Raw genomic sequence first — 10048 nt, 5'->3', positions numbered from 1 at the left:
TTTATGAACTTCTCCTCCAGGAATTTGTCCAAACCTTTTTTTAAACCCAGCTATACTAACTGTCTTAACCAAATCCTCTGGCAATGAATTCCAGAGCCAAATTGTGCGCTGAGTGAAAAAGAATTTTATCCAATTTGTTTTAAATGTGCTACTTGCTAACGTCATGGAGTGCCCCCTAGTCCTTTTATTATCTGAAAGCATAAGTAACCAATTCACATTTACCCATTTAAGTCCTCTTGTGATTTTAGAGACCTCTATCAAAACTATCCTCAGCGATCTTTTCTCCAAGCTGAACATACATAACCTCTTTAGCCTTTCCTTATAGGGGAGCTATTCCATTCCCTTTATCATTTTATTGCTCTTTGCTGAACCTTTTCCATCCTTTTTAAGATGTGGCGACCAGAATTGCACTCATGTTCAGTCTCACCATGAGCGATACAGAGACATTATGACATTTTCCGTTTTATTCGCCATTCCCTTTCTAATAATTACCAACATTCTGTTTGCTTTTTTGACTGCCGCAGCACACTGAGCTGATGATTTTAAAGTATTAGCCACTGTGCTGCCTAGATCTCTTTCCTGGGTGGTAGCTCCTAATATGGAACCTAACATCATATAACTACAACAATAGTATATTATTATTAATGAATAATTGTAAACAGGACACCACCATACTTCCAAATTTCTTCCTTTCTTTTAAGAATGTCTTAAGTTTCAGAACCACTTTTGCAAAACTGCTTATCAGATATTATATTTTAAAGTTTGGTGACTGATAGTGGCTTAGAATGTGATGCTAACAGTCAATGCTTTTAAAGAATTTGACTCTCAAATTGAACTTCTTTTCCACAGATGTTCCTGTTAGGCTGTTGAAGATGGCAGATAGATAGAGATTATTATTCTGTTGATGCATGTCTCTGTACTTTTTTCTTTATTCTGTAAATTTTCTTTTTCACTCTCTCTTTTATGTCTCATTGTATGTAAGTCTTGTGTTGGAGTATTATATCTTTTTTTGCAGACTTTTTTGCTTTTTTTCTATATCTTAGTTAGTGAACATAAGAAGATAAGACATAACCATACAGCCAAAGGTCCATCAAGCCCAGCATCCTGTTTCCAACAGTGACCAATCTAAGTCACAAGTATCTGGCAAGTACCCAAACATTAAATAGATCCCAAACTACTATTCCTTATTGAGAATAGCAGTTTATGGACTGTGCACACTTAGCTGTTATCAGAGAGCAGCATCAGCTGGTGGACTCTGCAGAGGTTCTTGCTCTCTCTGTCCCTCTGGTCTCCTGAAGCCTTTGAGTGCCCCGTCTTCTTCGGAGGTGATCTTCTCCTATAAAAAAAACAAAAAAACTTCCTATTCGTTAAATAATACAGGAGTGTATATCTGCCTACATTGCATCCGCATTTCTTCAGAAAAAGTACTAATATCTTGCTCAGTGTAGTCTCCACTAGCTAGCTGAACTTTCCTTATCTTTGTGGAAAAAAAAAAAAGTTAATTATGGTAATCCCCAGCTAAAATGTCACAGAGGGATCGGTGCAGGCTGAATACAATGATGATCTCAAAGAAATTCACAATCTCTCATTTCTTTCACTCGCATCTCTCTCTCTCTCTCTCTCTCTATGTTTGGAGAAGTTATATTCTTGCAAATGTAAATGAACATTTTTCTTTTCAAGATAAACTTAAATATAATTTCATGCCAAGGTCCCTTGGTATAAAAATATTTGTTGTCACTGTATCGGGTTGATACTGTATCAGGCTGCGCTGAGTGAGAAAATGTTAATAAGGAGTTCCCTCATAGTTCACTCTCTCTTCCCAGCCCCTCATGTCCTATAAATTTAACACATCATTGCTCCTAAAAGCAAGTCAGTGAAATCAGACAAAGTATTCAGTAAAGAATATACTTATTTGTTGTATATGAGTTAATTGATCAGGTCTTTGAAAAGAATAGATACCGAAGATAAAATAAAGTTGTTATTCTTACCAGTGCGTTAAACGTTGTGACCTTGGGATGCAACCTGCCAGTGCAGTCTGGATGTGCAGCCATGAGCCTAGCAATCATAACATTTTTATACCTTTCATCTGTTTGCATAAGACAACTTATAATAATGTTCAGGTATTTAATAAACATTGCTTATAATGTCTGAAACATTGCACATAATGTCTTAAGAATTTAAGAAAACCAGATACATAAAGAGCTTATAAAATATGAGAATTTAAAAATAAAAACCATCTAAGTTTACCTTTTATAAAATGTTTATGTTGCGCTGGGAGTGGACCCTTGGCCTGGTGCAGGATTGGTACGGCCCTCCGGTCGGACCCGGAGAGCGCCTGCCAGCAGGAGGCGGAGCACAGGAGGAGACAGAGGCTATAGCTGGAGCTTCGCCGATAGCCACCCGGGGTTCCCTCGGGTTGAGCCCTTGGGTACCCGGGCCGCCTGGTCTTAGGTGGGCCTCGCAGGGTCTCCTAGAGAGAAAGTTCAAGGGAGTGCCCACCACGAACAAGGGTGCACGGTCGGTGTTCAGACAAGGAAGTCCGGAGGTCGCAGGAGGCCAAAACAGAGTGTCCAAGTGTATAGCGAGAATCAAGGCCAGCATCTTGGAGTAGAGTGGTCAGCCAGGCAAGGTCGGTAGCAGAGGTCAGATCAGATGTGGTCAAGTCAAGCAGGAGGTCAGGTTCCAGGTGGCAGATGAGAGTAGACGGTGTTCCAGGCAGAGGTCAGGGCAGGCAGCGAGCAAAGCGTAGTCAAGAGTTCCAGACAAAGGTCAGGTCAGGCAGCGATCAAAGAGAAGTCAAGAACAAGCAGAGGTCAGTACCGTGAGATCAGTCCGAAGGGTACTACCAGGGATGGAGGGATGAAGGATCTTATGTCCATCTTGGTGAGCGATTCCATTGGCGCTTGATGTGGGCGTCTCTCTTATGGTAAAGCAGCACCTTCCATCAGACACTCTGTATGTGTAAAGAAATTATTTAAACCACCGAGAACATTTCATCTAAAGTGTGCACCTTGCGGGGTTTTTTCCAGTGTAAAACTATCAGCGATCACGTGAAAGGACGTTCTGGGCACTAGATCCTTGGTGTTAAAGGTATATAATTAGGAAGAGAGGGGTTTTTTTTTATCATCCCTTCCTGCTTCTTTTCATTTCTGGCACTGCACTTGGAATATTCCTTTTACCCTATGAGTTGATCTGCAAGTGGAATTATAAAAGAACCCTTGATCTCAGCCTGTTGTGATTCTGAATCTCTTCCAAAATATGCTTCAGAGGTAGTACCGGAATACATGGATGCTACTGAGAAACAAATCCCCCTGATGAAGCTGTTTCAGTGAAACAGTGGCCTCTGTCGGGGTATTCCTTGTAAACATGTATACATTGTGGGCCGGATTTTAAAACCTGTGCGCGCGGGGTACATTTGTGCGCGCTACCCGGCATGCACAAATGTACGCCTGATTTTATAACATGCTCATGCAGCCACGCGCATTTTATAAAATCCAGGCATGGCGCGTGCAAGGGGGTGCACACTAGTGCACCTTGCGCTCGCCGAGCCCTAGGGGAGCCCCGATGGCTTTCCCCATTCCCTCCGAAGCCGCTCCGAAATTGGAATGGCCTCGGAGGGAACTTTCCTTCCGCCACCCCCCCCCACCTTCCCCTCCCTTTCCCTTCCTAACCTGCCCCCCAGCCCTATCTAAACCCCCCCCCCCCCCAACCTTTGTTTATTAAGTTGCGCCTGCCTCTGGGCAGGCGTAGGTTGCGCGCGCTGGCCAAGTGCCGGCGCGCGATCCCACAGCACGGCCGCTGTGCCAGAGGCCACGGACCCTCCCACCCCACCCCTGCCCCTTTCACAAAACCCCGGGACATACGCGCGTCCCGGGGCTTGCGTGCGTCGCCGGGCCGATGCAAAATAGTCTCGGCGTGCGCAGGAGCGGTTACGCGCGTAAATCCTTGAAAAGCTCAAAAATTGGCTTTTCACAAAAGCCTTCACTTAAAGGACTCTCCCTCAGGGTCAGATTCACGATGATGCGAGATGTCCGACGCCGTAACCATTTAATCTTATAATTTAATCTCATTATTTCCCCGCAAGCTGTATGTTATAATGCACTCATGCTTTTCAAGTCTGCTGTAAATCCAAGTTTGTTGAATGTTTATGTTTATTTATATTTTGTATATTTATACTTATATTTATAATTAATTTTATTTTAAGTCGTTCGCTGCTTTATCTATAAGTTCATACGAAGTTAGCCCTGTTATCTGTACCCTCTTGTTTGATGTAATTTCCAACTTTGGTTCTATGTAAACCGATGTGATATGTACCAGTACAGGAACATCGGTATATAAAAGCCTTAAATAAATAAATAAAAATACAATCTGGCCCTGTATTTGTGACTCAGACTTGAAAGATTGAGTTAGATTCTGGAAAACCTGTATACATTGTATCTATGAATGTGGTGTGGTAAACTGCATACATTGTATCTATGGGTAGTTACAATGTTTTTTTTAATTTTCTGAATGTATGATTGAGGTTATTGTGTGATTGGTGTGTATGATATGTGTGCAGCATGAGTTTTTGATTTACCTTTATTTTTGTCAAAGTCTTGTGAGATAAGAGGTTTTCAACAATCGATATTATAACAAAAGATATGCAGATTGTTTGATTCCCTTCTGTCTTGTGGCTTTGGTATACAATCGTTGGGAATTTTGCTTCATTGAAACCCATCTGCTGTGAAAGCCCCTTTGCTGTAGTTTTCCTCCCCCTATGCTGCGTGGTTTGTTCAGGCCTCGGATTCTTCCGCGCCTGCTACTTGGTCATTCTGCCTGGTGAACCCTGAAACCCGGTCGCTGGTGGACCTTTGTCTGCTCAGTCGACCCTGCCTTGAAATTGTCAAACCTCTTCCGGGAGCGGAGACTCCTGGGTTTCCCCGGTCCGGTCTGTGCCGGGCTGACTGTTCTCTCGGGATTTGACTCCTGGACTAAGGTTCTCACTTAAGGTGGCTGAAAGACCGCATGTGTCCTGGTCAGTTGCCTGACAGAGAGCGGACAGGAGCAGCCACAGAGACTGCCATGGAGGAGAGGAGCCAGAGGAAGGCCGTTCTTTTTTTAAAATGGGGTAACGTTTGGTACATTTCTTACTAAGGCGATGCCCTGTGTTCTGGAGAAATATCAGTGGTGACCCTACCGAGTATGGGACTGTGACCTTAGTGTACATTTAGAGTCCCTGCGGCAGCACCATCTCCTGCTACAGGGGCTTCCTGTGGATACATAAGGGGGCGGTAGGGAAGAAGATATCCGTAGGGGGAGAAGGGTAAGAAGATCTTGGGGAAAGGCAGTAAGGGGCTGGAGAAGCTAACGTTGACTTGTACTGTAATAAATATGTTATGTAGTATTGGAGAGTGAGGTATGCGCACATCTTGACTCTGAAATAGTTTGCACAAGCTGCAATCTCTGAAGGAGGGGGGTGGGGGCGGGGGTCTGTGTTTCCATTATGCTGCTTCACTCTTCTGTAAGTGAAGACTCCCATCCTTTCGCCCTCGCCATGTTAGGAACAAGCGTGACCTTTTAAGAATAATAACGTCCTCAGGCGCAGCACCCCCCCCCCCTTCCCTTTGTATAATGTGATTAATATATTGATTCTTTCAAGAAATTCCACTCCGAAAAGTTTCTATATTGCCCTTTTACATGTACTGTGTGTAGATGTGTTTATAATTATGGCAAGCGCTAGGAGAGGGAGGGGGCGGGGGGATGCAGAACAGCGGAGCAGTGGGAAGGCTTGCATCAGTCCACGGACTCCAGCAATGGGGGATCTTCTACTGTGAGGCCGTTGAGGCTAAATCCAGCTCGGGCCCACGGCGGCCCGAGAGTCGTTCCCAACCTGCAGCGTGGTGCTTTATACCAGCAGGAAGATTCCCGCAGCCCGACTGCAACAAAAGCTGCAACTTCTTCATTCATTTTAATGGTGATGCTCACCTTTCCCATTGCTGGGATACTCCCCCACCAGTGTCATGCACACACTCATCCACCATCGCTGAAGCTATCATCTAAGGGCTTCTGTTTGCTCTCCAAGGTAGTCCCAAGCCAGCGCTTTCCGGTGTGCAGGTGGTCCCTGTTTTTTAGAAGGGGGTCCTTGGTTCACCATTTCAGCTGAATGGCACAAGAAGCCCAGGGCTTCTTCTCACCCACGGGTCCTTGGGCCGAAGGAAAGACGGTGCCGCACGACGCTTTCCACCAAGAGGGCTGCCCGCAGAGAAGCGAACCCGTAGCGCTCCCGGTGTGACGCTCAGGCAGGAAACCACCAAGATGAAAAACTGAAAGGGAACGGTTTATTAATACAGAAATGAAAGAACCACACGGCTGTAACGTGGAACGAAGCCCAGGCAGAGCTGTGGCAATGATGACAAGAAAAGTCCCGTCCCACGGGGGGAGCTGTAACTGCACCGCTCCTAGCAGTCTCCTACAAAGGAACGATGCAGCCAGCTGAATATACAGAGCTGGGTACCGGACGGAGCGTGCAAGGTGCAGGCTTGCTGTCAGACAAAGCACGTATGAAAGGGTGGGGTAATACGCCTTCAGCCCGGGCTTTAGCTGAGCACAGTTCCTCTCCTCAGAAGTTTACAGCTGCAAGGACTTTTGCCCCCTCGAATGAACACAAAACGGGTATAGGGAACTTTCCCCTCTGACTCACAAGTCCGGTGAGTGGGGCTTTCGACGTTGCAGTCCAGCACGGCGGACGATGTTCCTAGCCAGAGCGCTAGGGCCAGGCTCATCCTCTTCCAGCGTCTCGGCCTGATCCCCGCGGTCTCTTGACACCAGCTACCCTCTTTACTCTCTCTGAGCATCCCACTGGCTCCTCATGGGCAAAATTCAGCTGGAGAAAGCCAGGATGGCAGCCTGTGTCCTCTGCAAGCTCTCACAGCAGGGCTGGCCAGGTGCCCTGCCTGAGGCAGGACTCCCTCCTCCGTTTTGTTTTTTTTCGAAATGAGTCCTGTTTCCCGTTTCAGCAGTGGCAGGAAGGACAGTTTGTACTGTTTTTCAGTCTGTCCATAAATCCACGCACGGGTGAGGGGAGAGGTGCAGACGCTGTGGGACATCATCATCATCGTCATCGTCCCACTACTCCTTCCCACGTCTCGCTTTCATCCCTCCTTCTGATCCTTCTCTCTCTCTCCCTCATTTCTGATCCATCCAGGTTCATGTCCATCTCCATTCCCTCCACTCACATTTCCCCTTCCTCTTTGAAGTTTCTCTACAACTTCCTTTCCATCTCCTGGTTCCTCTTCTCTCTCACCCCCCCCCCCCCCCCCCCCCACCACCACCATACTCCTCCTCCTCCTAGCACTTAGCATTTTTAAAGTGCTATTAGACATACACAGCACCGTACAGATACACATAAGAGAGAATCCCTGCTCCGTAGAGCTTACAATGTAGTCAAGAAAAACATGCATGGCAAATGAGAGTCTATAGGAAGTCCATTTATTGTAGGGAAATGTTTAGGATTTAAAAGCAGCTTCAAAAAGGTGGCTTTTTAGTCTGGAGTTGAATACGGTCAGAATGGGAGCCCGAGGCATGGACTCAGGAAGTGTATTCCAGCCTTAAGGCACAGCAGGGTGGAAAGCCCGGAGCCAGGAGTTGGCGGAGGAGGTAAAAGGGCACAGGGAAGAGCAACGTGCCAGAGAGCTGCCTAAGCAGTGGATCCTTGTATGTTATGCATTAAAGGGCAATAAGGAGCTGGCAGGCTGCACACAGGCGACAGTTTTATCTCCTCCTAGCCTCTCCGGTCAAAGAAGGGGAACCCCTGCCACTCAGCTGCTTCCCGTTTCTTTTCTCCTGGATTATTTCTCCTCTGTCTCTCACACACATGATCTCAGGGAAGAAAAGAGAGAGGAGCCAGAGCTGTCAGGAGGGACAGGCAATGGCCTGGAAGGGCACTAACGCAGCTCATGAAGGGGCTAGGGTACAGGCATGGGCAGAAAGGGGGAGGGGTCACTACAGCACACTATATCTTTTTCTTATTAACTCCAGATACATTCCAAGATGCTAAGGGACAAGGTGTGGGTCCAGAGTGGGAGCTGAGAGAGGAAGGAGCAGCCCACAGAGCAACTTCCCAGACAGCTGCAGCTGAGACCTTGTGACCCATTCCCTCCCTCTATGCCTCCCACCCCTTCTGTATCTCAACCTTTCCATGCTCCCCACCACGTGCCTGTCTCCCCTTTACTCCTAGGGTTGCCAAGTGGCTCCCGATTTTCAGGACAGGCAGGTCCAGTCCTGATTTTACTCCATTGCATGCTGGGATTTATTCTGATTTCCCTATTGCATGCCCTAAGAAAAACAAGGCTATAAGTCCCTGCATGCAGGGGGAGTAAAACCAGGACTGGATCGGCCTGTCCTGAAAATCTGGAGCCAGTTGGCAACCCTAAGCATCTCACCTCTTCATTCACAGCCACCGATACAGTTTCTGTGTTATAGCTCCTCCTAAACCCAGACTGACAATCTTCTAGGGCCTCGACCTCCTCCAAATAGGAGGATAACTGGGAGACTACTGCCTTTTCTATAATCCTTGACAAAAATACCTGCAAAGCAGGTTTCTTCAATAATGGAAACAACACAGTGTGTTTAAGTTGTACCAGAAGATATCCCTTCTGAAGAGATATATTAACAATCTCTTCCTACACTGCCTGCCATAAGACCTCCAGCAGTTCCTCCAGTTAGGCTGCCTCCTTGTGGGACTGCCAGTGGGGTGGATGACAGGGTTGGAGTAGAGAAGCCTTCAGAAGCTGTAATGGGGCTAGGCTACTGCTGCAGAAATCATCATAAGGGCATAAGCCCAGTATCCTGTTTCCAACAGTGGGCAATCCAGGTCACAGGTACCTGGCAGGATCCCGGCAGGATCCCAAAAGGTCAAAAGATTCCAAGCTGCTTATCCCAGGGTAAGCACTGGATTCCCCCAAGTCCACCTCAATAATGATTTATGGACTTTTCCTCCAGGAACCTGCCCAAACCTTTTGTAATCTCAGCTATATTAACAGCTTTTACCACATCCTCTGGCAATGAAATCCAGATCCAAGAACATAAGAATTGTGATACTGAGTCAGACCGAGGGTCCATCAAGTCCAGTATCCTGTTACCAACGGTGGCCTTTTCAGGACATAAGACCCTGGCAAGATCCCAAACAGTCCATAGATCCCATGCCGCTAATGCCCAGGCGACAAATCATTTTTCAGATATATAAGAGAAAAGAGAAAGGTCTGAAGTGGTATAGTGAAATTGAAAGGTGACAATGATCAATGTGTGGAGAGAGATGCAGAAATGGCAGAAATATTAAATGAATACTTCAGTTGGGTGTTTAGTAAAAAGGACCTTTGCTGGTTGACAAAACCATAGGTGGAAATGGGGTAGATGAAAATCAATTTACAGAAGAGAATGTATGGGAAGAGCTAGGAAAACTGAAAGTGGACAAGGCCAGGGGGCCTGATGAGGTTCATCCCAGGATACTGAGGGAGCTCAGAGATGTGCTGGTGGGTCCGCTGAGTGACCTGTTCAACAGATCCCTGGAAATGGGAGCGGTGCCGAGAGACTGGAGAAGAGTGGTGGTGGTCCCGCTTCACAAGAGCGGGAGCAGAGAGGAGGCTGGAAACTACAGGCTGGTTAGCCTCACCTCGGTGGTGGGAAAATTAATAGAGATGCTGCTGAAGGAAAGGATAGTGAACTCTCTACAGTCAGGAGGATTGCTGGACCGGAGGCAGCATGGATTCACTAAGGGAAGGTCCTGTCAGACAAATCTGATTGACTTTTTAGATTGGGTGACTAAGGAATTAGATCGAGGAAGAGCGCTCAATGTGATCTACTTGGATTTCAGCAAAGCTTTTGATACAGTCCTGTATAGGAGACTTGTGAATAAAATGAGAAGCTTGGGCGTGAGCGCCAAGGTGGTGTCGTGGATTACAAACTGGTTGACGGAGGGAAGACAGAGTGTGATGGTAAATGGAACTTACTCTGAAGAGAAAGCGATGTTAAGCGGAGTGCCGCAAGGATCGGTGTTGGAACCAGTTCTGTT

General features: G+C 46.6%; 1 long non-coding RNA gene across 1 annotated transcript in view; it reads right to left on the bottom strand.

Moving 5' to 3' along the window:
- Positions 1 to 232: 232 nt before the first annotated feature.
- Positions 233 to 10048, bottom strand: part of LOC115078535 — a 59878-nt gene continuing 50062 nt past the window's right edge. The window contains exons 2-4 of the long non-coding RNA XR_003853122.1: positions 2248 to 2953; positions 1989 to 2055; positions 233 to 1336 (exon numbers count right to left, since the gene is read on the bottom strand). This is a non-coding gene — a long non-coding RNA (uncharacterized LOC115078535). The remainder of the gene's footprint in view (positions 1337 to 1988; positions 2056 to 2247; positions 2954 to 10048) is intronic.

The sequence above is a fragment of the Rhinatrema bivittatum genome, chromosome 1 (assembly GCF_901001135.1).
Source record: "Rhinatrema bivittatum chromosome 1, aRhiBiv1.1, whole genome shotgun sequence".
Classification (NCBI taxonomy): Eukaryota; Metazoa; Chordata; class Amphibia; order Gymnophiona; family Rhinatrematidae; genus Rhinatrema; species Rhinatrema bivittatum.
This window is presented reverse-complemented; position numbering and strand designations above follow the sequence as displayed.